Below are 20,169 nucleotides of genomic sequence, written 5' to 3' on the forward strand. Positions count from 1 at the left end.
TTCCCAGTCTAAGATTGGACTGGACCGAGGGTTACGGTAGCAAGATCGATAGCACGCAGAGGGGGACCTGGCCGATGCCTGGGTTGCGCATCCCGCCCCTTTGGCCGGCTCAGCGCCTGCACGCTCATTTCGTGGGTTGACTTAGGCATACGGAGTTCATTCCAGGTCTAAGATCGGACCGGACCAAGGGTTGCGACAGCACATGCTGGGCTCGGGCATGTGCTGGTGCCGTATTTTTCTTCATTGGGGCACCATCATCAGAGCATCGCTGGAGAACCTGATCGACGGCATTGGGGTTCCGACGATTGGGGGGTGTGCGCACATGATATGCGATGGGTGCTGGTACTTGGCCCTTATATTGGCCCCCTATCCCGCATCAAACCTCGAGAACTCACACCCCCTTAAAGAGCATTTGAGATTTTACAGGTTTGCTGCCAGTAGCCATTAAAGTGTCTTAAATGGGGACACTTTTTTCAAATGGTCACAAAATCTTCTACACTTCGAGTTTTTAGCTGAATTTTTTTGTGCATGGGAAAAAAATACAAGGATCACGTCTTCTAAGTTTGGGGCTAAAACTCCTTTCGAAAAATTTTTAAGAAATCCCGAACCGTAAAAAGTTTTAAAAATCATGAAAAATAGGAAACGAGTCGTCTTGCCATGAAACTTCACGTGAAGGCTTAAGGGACCACTGTATGAATTTACAAGCCATAAGAATGGCATTGGCACACAAAAATATGAAGATGTGCCTAAACCCACCTACCACCCTATCGATCCACAGCTTGCGCATCCCGTCTCTCTGGCCGGCCTAGTGCTCGCCCACTTGTTTCGTCAGTTGGCTTAGGCATACGGAGTTCATTCCCAGTCTATGATCAGACCAAACTGAGGGTTGCGGTAACAGGATCGGTAGCACGCAGAGGGGGACCCAGTCGATCCCCAGCTTGCGCATTCCGCCCCTCTGGCCGGCTGAGCGCCTGCACGCTCGTTTCGTGGGTTGACTTAGGCATACGGAGTTCATTCCTAGTCTAAGCATACGAAGTTCATTCCCACTCTAAGATCGGACCGGACCGAGGGTTGTGGCAGCACATGCTGGGCTCGAGCATGTGCTGGTGCCGCATTTTTCTTTGTCGGGGAACCATCGCCGGAGCATCACCGGAGAACCTGACCGGCGACATTGGGGTTCCGACGATCCGGGGGGTCCGGGGGGTGTGCACACATGATGTGCGATGGGTGCTGGTACTTGGCCCTTATATTGGCCCCCTATCCCTCATCAAACCATGAGAACTCACACCCTCTTAAAGAGCATTTGAGATTTTATAGGTTTGCTGCCAGTAGCCATTAAAGTGTTTGAAATAGGGACACTTTTTTCAAATGGTCACAAAATCTTGTACACTTCGAGTTTGTAGCTGAATTTTTTTATGCAGGCCAAAAAAAATACAAGGATCATGTCTACCAAGTTTGGGGCCAAAACTCCTTTCAAAAAAATTTTAAAAAATCCCAAACCACAAAAAGCTTTGAAAATCGTGAAAAATAGAAAACGAGTCGTCTTGCCATGAAACTTCACGTGGAGGCTTGAGGGACCATTGTATTAATTTACAAGCCATAAAAATGGCATTGGCACATAGAAATATGAAGATGTGCCTAAGCCAACCTACCACCCTATCGATCCACCGCTCGCGCATCCCGTCTCTCTGGCCGACGTAGTGCCTGCCCTCCCACCCGCTCGTTTCGTCGGTTGGCTTAGGCATACGGGGTTCATTCCCAGTCTAAGCTCAGACCGGACTGAGGGTTACGATAGTAGGATCGGCAGCATGCAGAGGGGGACCCGATCGATCCCCAGCTTGCGCATCCCGCCCCTCTGGGTGGTTGAGCGCTCGCACGCTCATTTCGTGGGTTGACTTAGGCATACGAAGTTCATTCCCAGTCTAAGCATACGGAGTTCATTCCCAGTCTAAGATTGGATCAGACCGAGGGTTGCGACAGCACATGCTGTGCTTGGGCATGTGCTGGTGCCACATTTTTCTTTGTCGGGGCACCATCGCCGGAGAACCTGACCGGCGGCATTAGGGTTCCGGCGATCGGGGGGGCGGGGGGGTGTGCACATGATATGCATTGGGTGCTGGTACCTGGCCCTTATATTGGCCACCTATCCCTCATCAAACCTCAAGAACTCACACCCCCTTAAAGAGCATTTGCGATTTTATAGGTTTGCTGCCATTAGCCATTAAAGTGTCTTAAATGGGGACACTTTTTTCAAATGGTCACAAAATCTTGTACATTTCGAGTTTTTAGCTGAATTTTTTTGTGCATGCCAAAAAAAATACAAGGATCATGTCTACCTACTTTGGGGGTGAAACTGCTTCCGAAAAAATTTAAAAAAAATATGAAACCGTAAAAGTTTCAAAAATCATGAAAAATAAAAAACGAGTCGTCTTGCCATGAAACTTCACGTGAAGGCTTAAGGCACCATTGTATGAATTTACAAGCCATAAAAATGGCACTGGCATGTAGAAATATGAAGATGTACCTAAACTTGCCTAACACCCTATCGATCCATGGCTTGCGCATCCCGTCTCTCTGGTCGGCGTAGTGCCCGCCTGCCCATCCGCCTGCTCGTTTCGTCGGTTGGCTGAGGCATACGGAGTTCATTCCCATTCTAAGATCGGACCGGATCGAGGGTTGCGGCAGCAGGATCGACAGCACACAGAGGGGGACCCGACTGATCCCCGGCTTGCCCGTTCCGCCCCTCTGGCTGGCTGAGCGCCCGTACGCTCGTTTCGTGGGTTGACTTAGGCATACCAAGTTCATTCCCAGTCTAAGCATACGGAGTTCATTGCCAGTCTAAGATCGAATCTGACTGAGGGTTAAAGCAGCACATGCTAGGCTCGGGCATGTGCTGGTGCCGTATTTTTCTTCGTCGGGGCATCATCACCAGAGCATCGTCGGTGAACCTGACCAGCGGTATTGAGGTTTGGCGATCGGGGGGCTCGGGGGGGTGTGCGCACATGATGTGCGATGGGTGCTGGTAAATGGCCCTGATATTGGCCCCCTATCCCTTATCAAACCTCGAGAACTCACACCCCCTTAAAGAGCATTTGAGATTTTACAGGTTTGCTGCCAGTAGCCATTAAAGTGTCTTAAATGGGGACACTTTTTTCGAATGGTCACAAAATCATGTACACTTCGTGTTTTTAGCTGAATTTTTTTGTGCATGCCAACAAAAATATAAGGATCACGTCTACCAAGTTTGGGGCTAAAAATCCTTGCGAAAAAATTTTAAAAAATCACGAACAGCAAAAAAGTTTCAAAAATTGTGAAAAATAGAAAACGAGTCGTCTTGCCATGAAACTTCACGTGAAGGCTTAATGGACCATTGTATGAATTTACAAGCCATAAAAATGGCATTGGCACGCAGAAATATGAAGATGTGCCTAAACCCACTTACCACCCTATCGATCCATGGCTTGCGCATCCCGTCTCTCTGGCAGGCGTAGTGCCCGCCCGTCCGCCCACCTGCTCGTTTCGTCGGTTGGCTTAGGCATACAGAGTTCATTCCCAGTCTAAGATGAGACCGGACCAAGGTTTGCGGCAGCAAGATCGGCAACATGCAGAGGGGGACCCGGCCGATCCCCGACTTGCGCATCCCGCCCCTCTGGCCGACTGAACGCCCGCATGCTCATTTCGTGGGTTGACTTAGGCATACCGAGTTCATTCCCAGTCTAAGATCCGATCGGACCAAGGGTTGCGACAGCACATGCTGGGCTCGGGCAAGCGATGGTGCCGCATTTTTCTTCACTTGGGCACCATCGTCGAAGCACCATCGGAGAACCTGATCGACAGTATTGGGGTTTCGATGATCGATCGGGCCTGGGGGGTGTGCGCACATGATGTGCAATGAGTGCTGGTACTTGGCCCTTATATTGGCCCCCTATCCCTCATCAAACCTCGAGAACTCACACCCCCTTAAATAGCATTTGAGATTTTACAGGTTTGCTGCCAGTAGCCATTAAAGTGTCTTAAATGGGGACACTTTTTTGAAATGGTCACAAAATCTTGTACACTACAAGTTTTTAGGTGAATTTTTTTGTGCATGCCAACAAAAATAAAAGGATCACGTCTACCAAGTTTGGGGCCAGAACTCCTTTTGAAAAAATTTTAAAAATTCCCGAATCGCAAAAAGTTTTGAAAATCGTGAAAAATAAAAAACGAGTCGTCTTGCCATGAAACTTAACGTGAAGGCTTAAGGGACCATTGTATGAATTTAAAAGCCATAAAAATGGCATTGGCATGCATAAATATGAAGATGTACCTAAACCCACCTACCACCCTATCGATCCACGGCTTACGCATCCTGTCTCTTTGGCCGGCGTAGTGCCCGCCCATCCGCCCGCCTATTCGTTTCGTCGATTGGCTTAGGCATACGGAGTTCATTCCCAATCTAAGATGAGATCGGACTGAGGGTTGCGGCAGCAAGATCGACACCACGCATAAAGGGACTCGGCTGATCCCCGGCTTGCGCATCTCGCCCCTGGCCGGCTGAACGCCCGCATGCTCGTTTCGTGGGTTGACTTAGGCATACGGAGTCCATTCCCAGTCTAAACATACGGAGTTCATTCCCAGACTAAGATCAAACCAGATCGAGGGTTGCGGCAGCACATGCTAGGCTCGGGCATGTGATGGTGCCACATTTTTCTTCACCGGGGCACCATCGTCGGAGCATCATCGGAGAACCTGACCGACGGCATTGGGGTTCCGACGATCGGGCGGGCCTGGGGGTGTGCGTACATGATGTGCGATAAGTGCTGGTACTTGGCCCTTATATTGGCCCCCTATCTCTCATCAAACCTTGAGAACTCACACTCCCTTAAAGAGCATTTGAGATTTTACAGGTTTGCTACCAGTAGCCATTAAAGTGTCTAAAATGGGGACACTTTTTTCAAATGGTCACAAAATCTTGTACACTTTGAGTTTTTAGCTGAGTTTTTTTGTGCATGCCAGCAAAAATACAAGGATCACGTCTACCAAGTTTGGGGCCAAAACTCCTTCCGAAAAAATTTTAAAATAACCCAAACAGCAAAAAGTTTTGAAAATCGTGAAAAATAGAAAATGGGTCGTCTTGCCATGAAACTTCACATGAAGGCTTAAGGAACCCTTGTATGAATTTACAAGCCATAAAAATGGCATTTGCACATAGAAATATGAAGATGTGCCTAAACCCACCTACACCCTATCGATCCACGGCTTACGCATCCCGTCTCTCTGGCCGACGTAGAGCCCGCCCGCCCGCTCATTTCATCGGTTGGCTTAGGCATACAGAGTTCATTCCCAATATAAGATCAGACTGGACTGAGGGTTGTGGCAGCAGGATCTGCAGCACGCAAGGGGGCCCCGACTGATCTTCGTCTTACGCATCCCACCCCTCTGGCCGGCTGAGCGCCCACACGCTCGTTTCATGGGTTGACTTAGGCATACGGAGTTCATTCCCAGTCTAAGATCGAACCAGACCGAGGGTTGCGGTTGCACATGCTAGTGCCGCATTTTTCTTCACCGGGGCACCATCACCGGAGCATCGCCGGAGAACCTGACCGGCGGCATTTGGGTTCCGGCGATCGGGGGGGCCGGGGGGGTGTGCGCACATAATGTGCGATGGGTGCTGGTACTTGGCCCATATATTGGGCCCCTATCCCTCATCAAGCCTCGAGAACTCACACCCCCTTAAAGAGCGTTTGAGATTTTACAGGTTTGCTGCCAGTAGCCATTAAAGTGTCTTAAATGGGGACACTTTTTTCAAATGGTCACAAAATCATGTACACTTCGAGTTTTTAGCTGAATTTTTTTGTGCATGCCAACAAAAATATAAGGATCACGTCTACCAAGTGTGGGGCCAAAACTCCTTGCAAAAAAATTTTAAAAAATCCCGAACAGCAAAAAAGTTTCAAAACTTGTGAAAAATAGAAAACGAGTCGTCTTGCCATGAAACTTCGCGTGAAGGCTTAAGGGACCATTGTATGAATTTACAAGCCATAAAAATGGCATTGGCATGCAGAAATATGAGGATGTGCCTAAAGCCACCTACCACTCTATCGATCCACGGCATGTGCATCCCGTCTCTCTGGCCGACGTAGTGCCCGCTCGCCCGACCGTTCATTTCATCGGTTGGCTTAGGCATACGGAGTTCATTCCCAGTCTAAGATCAGGCTGGATCGAGGGTTATGGCAGCAGAATTGACAGCACGTAGATGGGGACTCGGCCGATCCCCGGCTTGCGCATCCCGCCCCTCTGGCCGGCTGAGCGCGCGCACGCTCGTTTCATCGGTTGAATTAGGCATACGAAGTTCATTCCTAGTCTAAGCATACGGAGTTCATTCCCAGTCTAAGATCAGATCGAACCGAGGGTTGCGGCAGCACATGCTGGGCTTGGACATGTACCGGTGCCGCATTTTTCTTCATCGAGGCACCATCGCCTAAGCATGTCGGAGAACCTGATCGGCGGCATTGGGGTTCCAGCGATCGGGGGGCCGGGGGGGTGTGCACACATGATGTGCGATTGGTGCTGGTACTTGGCCCATATAATATCCCCGTATCCCTCATCAAACCTCAAGAACTCACACCCCCTTAAAGAGCTTTTGAGATTTTACAGGTTTGCTGCCAGTAGCCATTAAAGTGTTTAGAATGGGGACACTTTTTTCAAATGGTCACAAAATCTTGTACACTTCGAGTTTTTATTTGAATTTTTTTGTGCATGCCAGAAAAAATACAAGGATCACATCTACCAAGTTTTGGGCCAAAACTCTTTCCAAAAAAATTTTAAAAAATCCCGAACTGCAAAAAGTTTCAAAAATCATGAAAAATAGAAAACGAGTCGTCTTGGCATGAAACTTCACGTGAAGGCTTAAGGGACCATTGTATGAATTTACAAGCCATCAAAATGGCATTGGCATGTAGAAATATGAAGATGTGCCTAAACGCAGCTACCACCCTTGATCCACGGCTTGCGCATCCCGTCTCTCTGGCCAACGTAGTGCCCGCCCGCCTGCCCGTTCGGTTTATCAGTTGGCTTAGGCATACGGAGTTCATTCCAAGTCTAAGATCAGACAGGATCGAGGGCTACAACAACAGGATTGGCAGCATGCAGAGGGGGACCCGGTCGATCCCCGGCTTGTGCCTCCTGCCTCTCAGGGCGGCTGAGTGCCCGCACGCTTGTTTCGTGGGTTGACTTAGGCATACGGAGTTCATTCCCAGTCTAAGATCGGATTGGACTGAGGGTTACGGCAGCACTTGCTGGGCTCGGGCATGTGCTGGTGCTGCATTTTTCTTGGTCGGGGCACCATCGTCGGAGCATTGCTGGAGAACCTGACAGGCGGCATTGGGTTTCCGACGATCAGGGGGCCGGGGGGTGTGCGCACATGATGTGCGATGGCTGCTGGTGCTTAGCCCATATAATATCCCCGTATCCCTCATCAAACCTTGAGAACTCACACCCCCTTATAATATCCCCGTATCCCTCATCAAACCTTGCGGCTGCACATGCTGGTGCCGCATTTTTTTTCACCGGGGCACCATCACCGGAGCATCGTCGGAGAACCTGACCGGCGGCATTTGGGTTCCGACGATCGGGGGGGCTGGGGGGTGTGCGCACATAATGTGCGATGGGTGCTGGCAGCAGAATCGGCAGCACGTAGATGGTGACTCAGTCGATCCCCGACTTGCGCATCCCGCCCCTCTGGTCAGCTGAGCGCGCGCACGCTCGTTTCATCGGTTGAATTAGGCATATGGAGTTTATTCCTAGTCTAAGCATACGGAGTTCATTCCCAGTCTAAGATCAGATTGAACCGAGGGTTGCGGCAGCACATGCTGGGCTCGGACATGTGCTGGTGCCGCATTTTTCTTCGTCAAGGCACCATCGCCTAAGCATGCCGGAGAACCTGATCGACGGTATTGGGGTTCCAGCGATCGAGGGGCCGGGGGGGTGTGCACACATGATGTGCGATTGGTGCTGGTACTTGGCCCATATAATATCCCCGTATCCCTCATCAAACCTCAAGAACTCACACCCCTTTAAAGAGCATTTGAGATTTTACAGGTTTGCTGCCAGTAGCCATTAAAGCGTCTGAAATGAGGACATTTTTTTCAAATGGTCACAAAATCTTGTACACTTCGATTTTTTAGCTGAATTTTTTTATGCAAGCCAACAAAAAGACAAGGTCATGTCTACCGAGTTTGGGGCCAAGAATCCTTCCAAAGAAATTTTAAAAAATCCCGAACCGTAAAAAGTTTCAAAAATCGTGAAAAATATAAAACGAGTCGTCTTGCCATGAAACTTCACGTGAAGGCTTAAGGGACCATTATATGAATTTACAAGCCATCAAAATGGCATTGGCTTGTAGAAATATGAAGATGTGCCTAAACGCAGCTACCACCCTTGATCCACGGCTTGCGCATCCCGTCTCTCTGGCCGGCGTAGTGCCCGCCCGCCTGCCAGCTCGGTTCATCAGTTGGCTTAGGCATACAGAGTTCATTCCAAGTCTAAGATCAGACCGGACCGAGGGTTATGGCAACAGGATTGGCAGCATGCAGAGGGGGACCCAGTCGATCCCCGGCTTGCGCCTCCCGCCTCTCAAGGCGGCTGAGTGCCCGCACGCTTGTTTCGTGGGTTGACTTAGGCATACGGAGTTCATTCCCAGTCTAAGCATGCGGAGTTCATTCCCAGTCTAAGATCGGATTGGACCGAGGGTTACGGCAGCACTTGCTGGGCTCGGGCATGTGCTGGTGCTGCATTTTTCTTGGCCGGGGCACCATCGTCGGAGCATTGCCGGAGAACCTGACAGGCGGCATTGGGGTTCCGACAATCAGGGGGCCGGGGGGTGTGCGCACATGATGTGCGATGGCTGCTGGTGCTTAGCCATTATAATATCCCCGTATCCCTCATCAAACCTTGAGAACTCACACCCCCTTAAAGGGCATGTGAGATTTTACAGGTTTGCTGCCAGTAGCCATTAAAGTGTCTAAAATGGAGACAATTTTTTCAAATGGTCACAAAATCTTGTACACTTGGAGTTTTTAGCTGAATTTTTTTGTGCGTGCCAACAAAAATACAAGGATCACATCTACCAAGTTTGGTGCCAAAATTCCTTCCGAAAAAATTTTAAAAAAATCCTAAACCGCAAAAAGTTTCAAAAATCGTGAAAAATAGAAAACGAGTCGTCTTGCCATGAAACTTCACGTGAAGGCTTAAGGGACCATTGTATGAATTTACAAGCCAAAAAAATGGCATTGGCATGCAGAAATATGAAGATGTGCCTAAACCCACCTACCACCCTATCGATCCACGGCTTGCGCATCCCGTCTCTCTGGCCGACGTAGTGGCCGCCCGCCCACCCGCCCGCTCATTTTGTCGGTTGGCTTAGGCGTACGGAGTTCATTCCCAGTCTAGGATCAGACCAGACCAAGGGTTGCGATAGCAAGATCGACAGCACGCAGAGAGGGACCCGACCGATCCCTGGCTTAAGCATCCCACCCCTCTGGCCGGCTGAGTGCCCGCACGCTCGTTTTATGGGTTGACTTAGGCATACGGAGTTCATTCCCAGTCTAAGCATACAGAGTTCATTCCCCGTCTAAGATCGGACCAGACCGAGGGTTACGACAGCACATGCTGGGCTCGGGCATGTGCTGTCGCTCATTTTTCTTCATCGGGGCACCATCATCGAAGAACCTGACCGACGGTATTGGGGTTCCGACGATCGGGGGGCAGGGGGTGTGCGCACATGATGTGCGATTGGTGCTTGTACTTGGCCCTTATATTTGCCCCCTATCCCTCATCAAACCTCAAGAACTCACACCCCTTTAAAGAGCATTTGAGATTTTACAGGTTTGCTGCCAATAGCAATTAAAGTGTGTGAAATGGGGACACTTTTTTCAAATGGTCACAAAATCTTGTACACTTCAAGTTTTTAGCTGAATTTTTTTTTGCATGACAACAAAAATGAAAGGACCACGTCTACCAAGTTTGGGGCCAAAACTCCTTTTGAAAAAATTTTAAAAAATCACGAACCGCAAAAAGTTTCAAAAGTCGTCTTGCCATGAAACTTCACGTGAAGGCTTAAGGGACCATTGTATGAATTTACAAGCCATAAAAATGCTGGCACGTAGAATATGAAGATGTGCCAAAACCCAGCTAGCACCCTATCGATCCACGGCTTGCGCATCCTGTCTCTCTGGCCGGCGTAGTGCCGGCCCGCCCGCCTGCTTGTTTCGTCGGTTAGCTTAGGCATACGGAGTTCATTCCCAGTCTAAGATCGGACCAGATCGAGGGTTACGGTAGTAGGATCGACAGCACGCAAAAGATGAACTGGTCGATCCCCGGCTGTCGCATCCTGCTCCTATGGCTAGTTGAGCGCCCGCACGCTCGTTTCGTGGTTTGACTTAGGCATACGGAGTTCATTCCCAGTCTAAGATCGGATCGGACCGAGGGTTATGGCAGAAAATGCTGGGCTTGGGCATGTTCTAGTGCCACATTTTTCTTCACAGGGGCACCATCGTCAGAGCATCGTCGGAGAACCTGACCGGTGACATTATGGTTTCGGCGATCGGGGGGGCCGACGGGGGTGTGCGCACATGATGTGCGATGGGTGCTGGTACTTGGCCCTTATATTGGCCCCCTATCCCTCATCAAACCTCGAGAACTCACACCCCCTTAAAGAGCATTTGAGATTTTACACGTTTGCTGCCAGTAGCCAATAAAGTGTCTGAAATGGGGACACTTTTTTCAAATGGTCACAAAATCTTGTACACTTTGAGTTTTTAGCTGAATTTTTTTGTGCATGCCAACAAAAATACTAGGATCACATCTACCAAGTTTATGGCCAAAACCCTTCTGAAAAAATTTTAAAAAATCCCAAATCGTAAAAAGTTTCAAAAATAGTGAAAAATAGAAAAGGAGTCGTCTTGCCATGAAACTTCACGTAAAGGCTTAAGGGACCAGTGCATGAATTTACAAGCCATAAAAATGGCATTAGCATGCAAAAATATGAAGATGTGCCTAAACCCACCTACCACCGTATCGATCCACGACTTGCGCATCCCGCCTCTCTGGCCGACGTAGTGCCCGCCCACCCGCCCGCTCGCTCGTTTCGTCGGTTGGCTTAGGCATACGGAGTTCGTTCCCAGTCTATGACTGGATCAGATTGAGGGTTGTGATAACAAGATCGGCAGCACGCAGAGGGGGACCCAGTCGATCCCCGACTTGCGCATCCCGCCCCTCTGGTCGACCGAGCGCCCGCTCACTCGTTTCATGCATTGACTTAGGCATACAGAGTTCATTCCCAGTCTAAGCATACAGAGTTTGTTCCCAGTCTAAGATTGAACCGAATCGATGGTTACGGCAGCATATGCTGGGCTCGAGTATATGCTAGTGTCACATTTTTCTTCTTCGCGGCACCATCGTCGGAGCATCGCCGGAGAACCTGACCGGCGGCATTGGGGTTACGACGATCGGGGGGTCCAGGGGGTGTGTGCGCGCATGATGTGTAATGGGTGCTAGTACTTGGCCCTTATATTGGCCCCCTATCTCTCATCAAACCTTGAGAACTCGCACCCCCTTAAAGAGCATTTGAGATTTTACAGGTTTGCTGCCAGTAGCCATTAAAGTGTCTGAAATGGGGACACTTTTTTAAAATGGTCACAAAATCTTGTACACTTTGAGTTTTTAGCTGTATTTTTTTATGCATGCCAAAAAAAATACAAGGATCACGTCTACCAAGTTTGGGGTGAAAACTTCTTCCGAAAAAATTTTAAAAAATCTCGAACCGTAAAAGGTTTGAAAAATCGTGAAAAATAGAAAACGAGTCGTCTTGCCAAGAAACTTCACGTGAAGGCTTAAGGGACCATTGTATGAATTTACAAGCCATAAAAATGGCATTGGCATGCAAAAATATGAAGATGTGCCTAAACCCACCTACCACCCTATCGATCCATGGCTTACGCATCCCGTCTCTCTGGCGGGCGTAGAGCCCGCTCGCCCGCTCGTTTCATCGGTTGGCTTAGGCATACGGGGTTCATTCTCAGTCTAAGATCAGATCGGATTAAGGGTTGTAGTAGCAGGATCATCAACACGTAGTGGGGAACCCGGTCGATCCCCAACTTACGTATCCCGCCCCTCTGGCCAACTAAGTGCCCGCACGCTCGTTTCATGGGTTGACTTAGGCATACGGAGTTCATTCCCAGTCTAAGCATATGAAGTCCATTCCCAGTCTAAGATCAGATTGGACGGAGGGTTGTGGCAGCACATGCTGGGCTCGGGCATGTGCTGGTGCCGCATTTTTCTTCACTGGGGTACCATTGTCGGAGCATCACCAAAGAACCTGACCGACGGCATTGAGGTTCAGCGATCAGGGGGACCAGGGGGTGTGCACACATGATGTACAATGGGTACCGGTACTTGGCCCTTATATTGGCCCCCTATCCCTCATCAAACCTCAAGAACTCACACCCCTTTAAAGAGCATTTGAGATTTTACAGGTTTGCTGCTAGTAGCTATTAAAGTGTCTAGAATGGCGTACTTTTTTCAAATGGTCACAAAATCTTGTACACTTCGAGTTTTTAGCTGAATTTTTATGAGCATTCCAAAGAAAATACAAGGATCACGTTTACCATGTTTGGGACCAAAACTCCTTTCGAAAAAATTTTAAAAAATCTCGAACCATAAAAAGTTTTAAAAATCATGAAAAATAGAAAACGAGTCGTCTTGCCATGAAACTTCACGTGAAGGCTTAAGGGACCATCATATGAATTTACAAGCCATAAACATGGCATTGGCATGCAGAAATATGAAGATATGCCTAAACCCACCTACCACCCTATCGATCCACGGCTTATGCATCCCGTCTCTCTAGCCAGCGTAGTGCCCTCCCGCCCGTTTGTTTCGTCGGTTGGCTTAGGCATACGGAGTTCATTCCTAATCTAAGATTGGACCAGACCAAGGTTACGGCAGCAGGATCGGTAGCACGCAGAGTGGGACCTGACCGATTGCCGGCTTGTGCCTTCCGCCCCTCTGGCTGGCTAAGCGCTCGCATGCTCATTTCGTGGGTTGACTTAGGCATACGAAGTTCATTCCCAGTCTAAGATCAGACCGGACCGAGGGTTACAGCAGCACATGCTGGGCTCGAGCATTTGCTGGTGCTGCATTTTTCTTCGCCGGGGCACCATCGCCAGAGCATCACCGGAGAACCTGATCGGCCGCATTGGGGTTCCGGTGATCAAGGGGGTGTGAACACATGATGTGCGATGGGTGCTGCAACATGGCCCTTATATTGGCCCCCTATCCCTCATCAAACCTTGAGAACTCACACCCCCTTAAAGAGCATTTGAGATTTTACAGGTTTGCTGCCAGTAGCCGTTAAAGTGTCTGAAATGGGGACACTTTTATCAAATGGTCACAAAATCTTGTACACTTCGATTTTTTAGCTGAATTTTTTTGTGCATTTCAAAAAAAATACAAGGATCACGTCTACCAAGTTTGGGGTGAAAACTCCATCGAAAAAAATTTTAAAAAATCCCGAACCGCAAAAAGTTTCAAAAATCATGAAAAATAAAAAATGAGTCGTCTTGCCATAAAACTTCACGTGAAGGCTTAAGGGAGCATTGTATGATTTTACAAGCCATAAAAATGGCATTGGCATGAAAAAATATGAAGATGTTCCTAAACCCACATAACACCCTATCGATCCACGGCTTGCGCATCCCGTCTCTCTGGCCGGCGTAGTGACCGCCCGCCCGCCCGCTCGCTTGTTTCGTCGGTTGGCTTAGGCATATGAAGTTCATTCCCAGTCTAAGATCGAACCAGACTAAGGGTTACAGTAGCAGGATCAGCAGCACGTAGAGGGGGACCTGACTGATCCCCGGCTTTCGCATCCCGCCCCTCTAGCCGGCTGAGCGCCCGCACGCTCGTTTTGTGGGTTGACTTAGACATACGAAGTTCATTTCCAGTCTAAGCATACGGAGTTCATTCCCAGTCTAAGATCGGACTGGACCAAGGGTTGCAGTTGCACATGCTGAGCTCGAGCATGTGCTGGTGCCACATTTTTCTTCGTCGGGGCACCATCGTCGGAGCATCGCCGGAGAACCTGACCGGCAGCGTTGGGGTTCCGGCGATCGGGGGGGCCGAGGGGTGTGCGCACATGATGTGCGATGGGTGCTGGTACTTGGCCCTTATAATGGCCCCCTATCCCTCATCAAACCTCGAGAACTCACACCCCCTTAAAGAGCATTTGAGATTTTACAGGTTTGCTGCCAGTAGCCATTAAAGTGTCTAAAATGGGGACACTTTTTTCAAATGGTCACAAAATCTTTTACACTTCGAGTTTTTAGCTGAATTTTTTTTTGCGTGCCAACAAAAATACAAGGATCATGTCCACCAAGTTTGGGGCCAAAAATCCTTCTGAAAAAATTTTAAAAAATCCCAAACCGTAAAAAGTTTTGAAAATCGTAAAAAATAGAAAACGAGTCATCTTCCCATGAAACTTCACGTGAAGGCTTAAGGGACCATTGTATGAATTTACAAGCCATAAAAATGGCATTGGCATGTAAAAATATGAAAATGTGCCTAAACCCACCTACCACCCTATCGATCCACGGCTTGCGCATCCCGTCTCTCTGGCTGACGTAGTGCCCGCCCCCCCGCCCGCTCGTTTCGTTGGTTGGCTTAGGTATATAGAGTTCATTCCCAGTCTAAGATTAGACCAGATCAAGGGTTGTGACAGCAGGATCGGCAGCACGCAGAGGGGCACCCGACCGATCCCTGGCTTGCGCATCCCGCCCCTCTGGCCGGTTGAGCGCCCGCACGCTCGTTTCATGGGTTGACTTAGGCATACGAAGTTCATTCCCAGTCTAAGCATACGGAGTTCATTCCCAGTCTAAGATCGGACCAGACCGAGGGTTACGGTAGCACATGCTAGGCTCGAACATGTGGTGGTACCACATTTTTCTTCGTCGGGGCCCCATCATCGGAGCATCACCGGAGAACCTGACCGGCGGCATTGGGGTTTCGGCGATCGGGGGGGCCAGGGGGTGTGCGCACATGATGTGCGATGGGTGTTGGTACTTGGCCATTTTATTGGCCCCCTATCCCTCATCAAACCTTGAAAACTCACACCCCCTTAATGAGCATTTGAGATTTTACAGGTTTGCTGCCAGTAGCCATTAAAGTGTCTAAAATGGGGACACATTTTTCAATTGGTCAAAAAATCTTGTACACTTCGAGTTTTTAGCTGAATTTTTTTGTGCAAGCAAACAAAAATACAAGGATCACATCTAAAACGTTTGGGGCCAAAACTCCTTCCGAAAAAATTTTAAAAAATCTCGAACAGCAAAAAGTTTTAAAATTTGTGAAAAATAGAAAACGAGTCGTCTTCCCATGAAACTTCACGTGAAGGCTTAAGGGACCATTGTATGAATTTACAAGAAATAAAAATGGCATTGGCACGCAAAAATATGAAAATATGCCTAAACCCACCTACCACCCTATCGATCCACGGCTTGAGCATCCCGTCTCTCTGGCCGGCGTAGTGCCCGCCCCTCCGCCCGTCCACTCGTTTTGTCAGTTGGCTTAGGCATACAAAGTTCCTTACCAGTCTAAGATTGGACCAGACCGAGGGTTACGGCAGCAGGATCAGCAGCACGAAGAGTGGGACCCGGCCGATCCCCGGCTTGCTCATCCCGCCCCTCTGGCCGGCTGAGCGCCCGCACGCTCATTTTGTGGGTTGACTTAGGCATACGGAATTCATTCCCAATCTAAAAATACGGAGTTCATTCCCAGTCTAAGATCAGATTAGACCAAGGGTTGCGGCAGCACATGCTGGGCTCGGGCATGTGCTGGTGCCGCATTTTTCTTCGTCGTGGCACCATCGCTGGAGCTTCGCTGGAGAACCTGATCGGCGACATTGGGGTTCCGACGATCGGGGGGCCGGGGGGTGTGCGCTCATGATGTGCGATGGGTGCTGGTACTTGGGCCTTATATTGGCCGCCTATCCCTCATCAAACCTCGAGAACTCGCACCCCCTTAAAGAGCATTTGAGATTTTACAGTTTTACTGCCAGTAGCCATTAAAGTGTCTGAAATGGGGGCACTTTTTTCAAATGGTCACAAAATCTTGTACACTTCGAGTTTTTGGCTAAATTTCTTTGTGCATGCCAACAAAAATACAAGGATGTCTACCAAGTTTGGGGACAAACTCTTTCCGAAAAAATTTTAAAAAATCCAGAACCGTAAAAAGTTTCAAAAATCGTGAAAAATAGAAAACGAGTCGTCTTGCCATGAAACTTCATGTGAAGGCTTAAGGGACCATTGTATGAATTTACAAGCCATAAAAAAGGCATTGGCATGTAGAAATATAAAGATGTGCCTAAACCCACCTACCACCCTATCGATCCACGGCTTGTGCATCCCGTCTCTCTGGCCGGCGTAGTGCCCGCCCGCTCGGCCGTTTGTTTCGTCGGTTGGCTTAGGCATATGGAGTTCATTCCCTGTCAAGATCAGACTGAAACAAGGGTTGTGGCAGCAGGATCGACAGCACGCAGAGGGGGACCTGGTCGATCCTCGGCTTACGCATCCCACCCCTCTGGTCAGTTGAGCGCCCGCACACACGTTTCGTGGGTTGACTTAGGCATATGGAGTTCATTCCCAGTCTAAGATCGGATCGGACCAAGGGTTGCACCAGCACATGCTGGGCTCGGGCATGTGCTGGTGCCATATTTTTCTTCATCGGGGCACCATCGCCGGAGCATCGTCGGAGAACCTGACCAGGGGCATTGGGGTTCCGGCGATCGGAAGAACCGGGGGGGGTGCACGCACATGATGTGCGATGGGTGCTGGTACTTGGCCCTTATATTGGCCCCCTATTCCTCATCAAACCTCGAGAACTCACACCCCCCTAAAGTGCATTTGAGATTTTACAAGTTTGCTGCCAGTAGCCATTAAAGTGTCTGAAATGGGGACACTTTTTTCAAATGGACACAAAATCTTGTACACTTCAAGTTTCTAGCTGAATGTTTTTGTGCAGGCCAACAAAAATACAAGGATCATTTCTACCATGTTTGGGGACAAAACTCCTTCCGAAAAAATTTTAAAAAATCCTGAACTGCAAAAAGCTTAAAAAATCGTGAAAAATAGAAAATGAGTCGTCCTGCCATGAAACTTCACGTGAAGGCTTAATGGACCATTGTATGAATTTACAAGCCATAAAAATGGCATTGGCACGCAGAAATATGAAGATGTACCTAAACCCACCTACAATCCTATGATCCATGGCTTGCGCATCTCGTCTCTCTGGCCCGCATAGTGCCTACCCGCCTGCTCGTTTCGTCGGTTGGCTTATGCATACGGAGTTCATTCCCAGGCCAAGATCGAACCAAACTGAGGGTTGCGGTAGCAGGATTGGCAGCACGCAGAGGGGAACCCGGTCGATCCCCGGCTTGCGCATCCAGCCCCTCTGGCCGGCTGAGCACCCGCATGCTCGTTTCGTGGGTTGACTTAAGCATACGGAGTTCATTCCCAGTCTAAGATCAGACTGGACTGAGGGTTGCGACAGCACATGCTGGGCTCGGGCATGTGCTGGTGCTGCATTTTTCTTCGCTGGGGCACCATCGTCAGAGCATCACCATTGAACCTGACCGACGGCATTAGGGTTCCGGTGATCCGGGGGCCGAGGGGGTGTGCGCACATGATGTGCGATAGGTGCTTATACTTGGCCCTTATATTGGCCCCCTATCCCTCATCAAACCTTGAGAACTCACACCTCCTTAAAGAGCGTTTGAAATTTTACAAGTTTGCTGCCAGTAGCCATTAAAGTGTCTGAAATGGGGACACTTTTTTCAAATGGTCACAAAATCTTGTACTCTTCGAGTTTTTACCTGAATTTTTTTGTGCAAGCCAACAAAAATACAAGGATCACGTCTACCAAGTTTGGTGTCAATATTCCTTCCAAAAAAATTTAAAAAAATCCGGAACCGTAAAAACTTTCAAAAATCATGAAAAATAGAAAGCGAGTCATCTTCCATGAAACTTCACGTGAAAGCTTAAGGGACCATTGTATGAATTTATAAGCCATAAAAATGGCATTGGCATGCAAAAATATGAAGATGTGCCTAAACCAACGTACCACCCTATCGATCCACGGCTTGCGCATCCCATCTCTCTGGCCGACATAGTGCCCGCCCGCCCGTCTGCTCGTTTGTCAGTTGGCTTAGGTATACGGAGTTCATTCCCAGTCTAAGATCGGATCAGACCGAGGGTTGCGATAGCAAGTTCGATAGCGCGTAATGGGGGACTCGGTCGACCCTCGGCTTACGCATCCCACCCCTCTGGCCGGCTGACCCCGTACGCTCGTTTCGTGGGTTGACTTAGGCATACGAAGTTCCTTCCTCGTCTAAGCGTATGGAGTCCATTCGCAGTCTAAGATCAGACCGGATCGAGGGTTACGGTAGCACATGCTGGGCTCGGGCATGTGCTGGTGCCGTATTTTTCTTTGCCGGGGCACCATCGTCGGAGCATCGCCGGAGAACCTGACCGACGGCATTAGGGTTCTGGTGATCGGGGGGCCGGGGGGTGTGCGCACATGATGTGCAATGGGTGCTGGTACTTGGCCCTTATATTGGCCCCCTATCCCTCATCAAACCTTGAGAACTCACACCCCCTTAAAGAGCATTTGAGATTTTACAGGTTTGCTGCCAGTAGGCATTAAAGTGTCTGAAATGGGGACACTTCTTTCAAATGGTCACAAAATCTTGTACACTTCGATTTTTTAGCTGAATTGTTTTGTGCATGCCAACAAAAATACAAGGATCACGTCTACCAAGTTTGGGGCCAAAAGTCCATCTCAAAAAATTTTAAAAAATCCTGAACCATAAAAAGTTTTGAAAATCGTGAAAAATATAAAATGAGTCATCTTGCCGTGAAACTTCACGTCAAGGCTCAAGGGACCATTGTATGAATTTACAAGCAATAAAAATGGCATTGGCACGCAGAAATATGAAGATGTGCCTAAACCCACCTACCACCCTATCGATCCACGGCTTGCGCATCCCGTCTCTCTGGCTGGCATTGTGCCCACCCGCCCGCTCACTCATTTTGTCGGTTGGCTTAGGGATACGGAGTTCATTCCAGTGTAAGATCGGACCAGATCGAGGGTTACGGCAGCAGGATTGGCAGCACGCAGAGGGGGACCCGACCAATCCCCGCCTTGCGTATCCCGCCCCTCTGGCCGGCTGAGCGCCCGTACGCTCATTTTGTGGGTTGACTTAGGCATACGGAGCTCATTCCCAGTCTAAGATCGCACCAGACCGTGGGTTACGGCAGCACATGCTGGGCTCGGGCATGTGCTGGTGCCGCATTTTTCTTCACCGGGGCACCATCACCGGAGCATCTTCAGAGAACCTGACCGGCGGCATTGGGGTTCTAGTGATCGGGGGGCCGGTGGGGTTATGGCAACAGGATCGGCAGCATGCAGAGGGGGACCCGACCGATCCCCAGCTTCCGCATCCCGCCCCTTTGGTCGGTTGAGCGCACACATGCTCGTTTCGTAGGTTGACTTAGGCATACAGAGTTCATTCCCAGTCTAAGCATACGGAGTTCATTCCCAGTCTAAGATCGGTTTGGACCGAGGGTTACGGTAGCACATGCTGGGCTTGGGCATGTGCTGGTGCCACATTTTTCTTCGCCGGGTCATCGTCGGAGAACCTGACCGACGGCATTGGGGTTCCGGTGATCGGGGGCCCGGGGGTGTGTGCGCACATGATGTACGATTGGTGCTGGTACTTGGCCCTTATATAGGCCCCCTATCCCCCATCAAACCTTGAGAACTCACATCCCGTTAAAGACCATTTGAGATTTTACAGGTTTGCTGCCAGTAGCCATTAAAGTGTCTGAAATGGGGACACTTTTTTCAAATGGTCACAAAATCTTGTACACTTCGAGTTTTTAGCTGAATTTTTTTGTGCATGCCAACAAAAATACAAGGATCATGTCTACCAAGTTTGGGACCAAAACTCCTTTCGAAAAAATTTTAAAAAATCCTGAACCGCAAATAGTTTCAAAAATCGTGAAAAATAGAAAACAAGTCATCTTGCGATGAAACTTCACGTGAAGGCTTAAGGGACCATTGTATGAATTTACAAGCCATAAA

Source organism: Durio zibethinus, chromosome 2 (assembly GCF_047325235.1).
Source record: "Durio zibethinus cultivar Kanyao isolate XHJ-2024 chromosome 2, ASM4732523v1, whole genome shotgun sequence".
Taxonomy (NCBI): domain Eukaryota; kingdom Viridiplantae; phylum Streptophyta; class Magnoliopsida; order Malvales; family Malvaceae; genus Durio; species Durio zibethinus.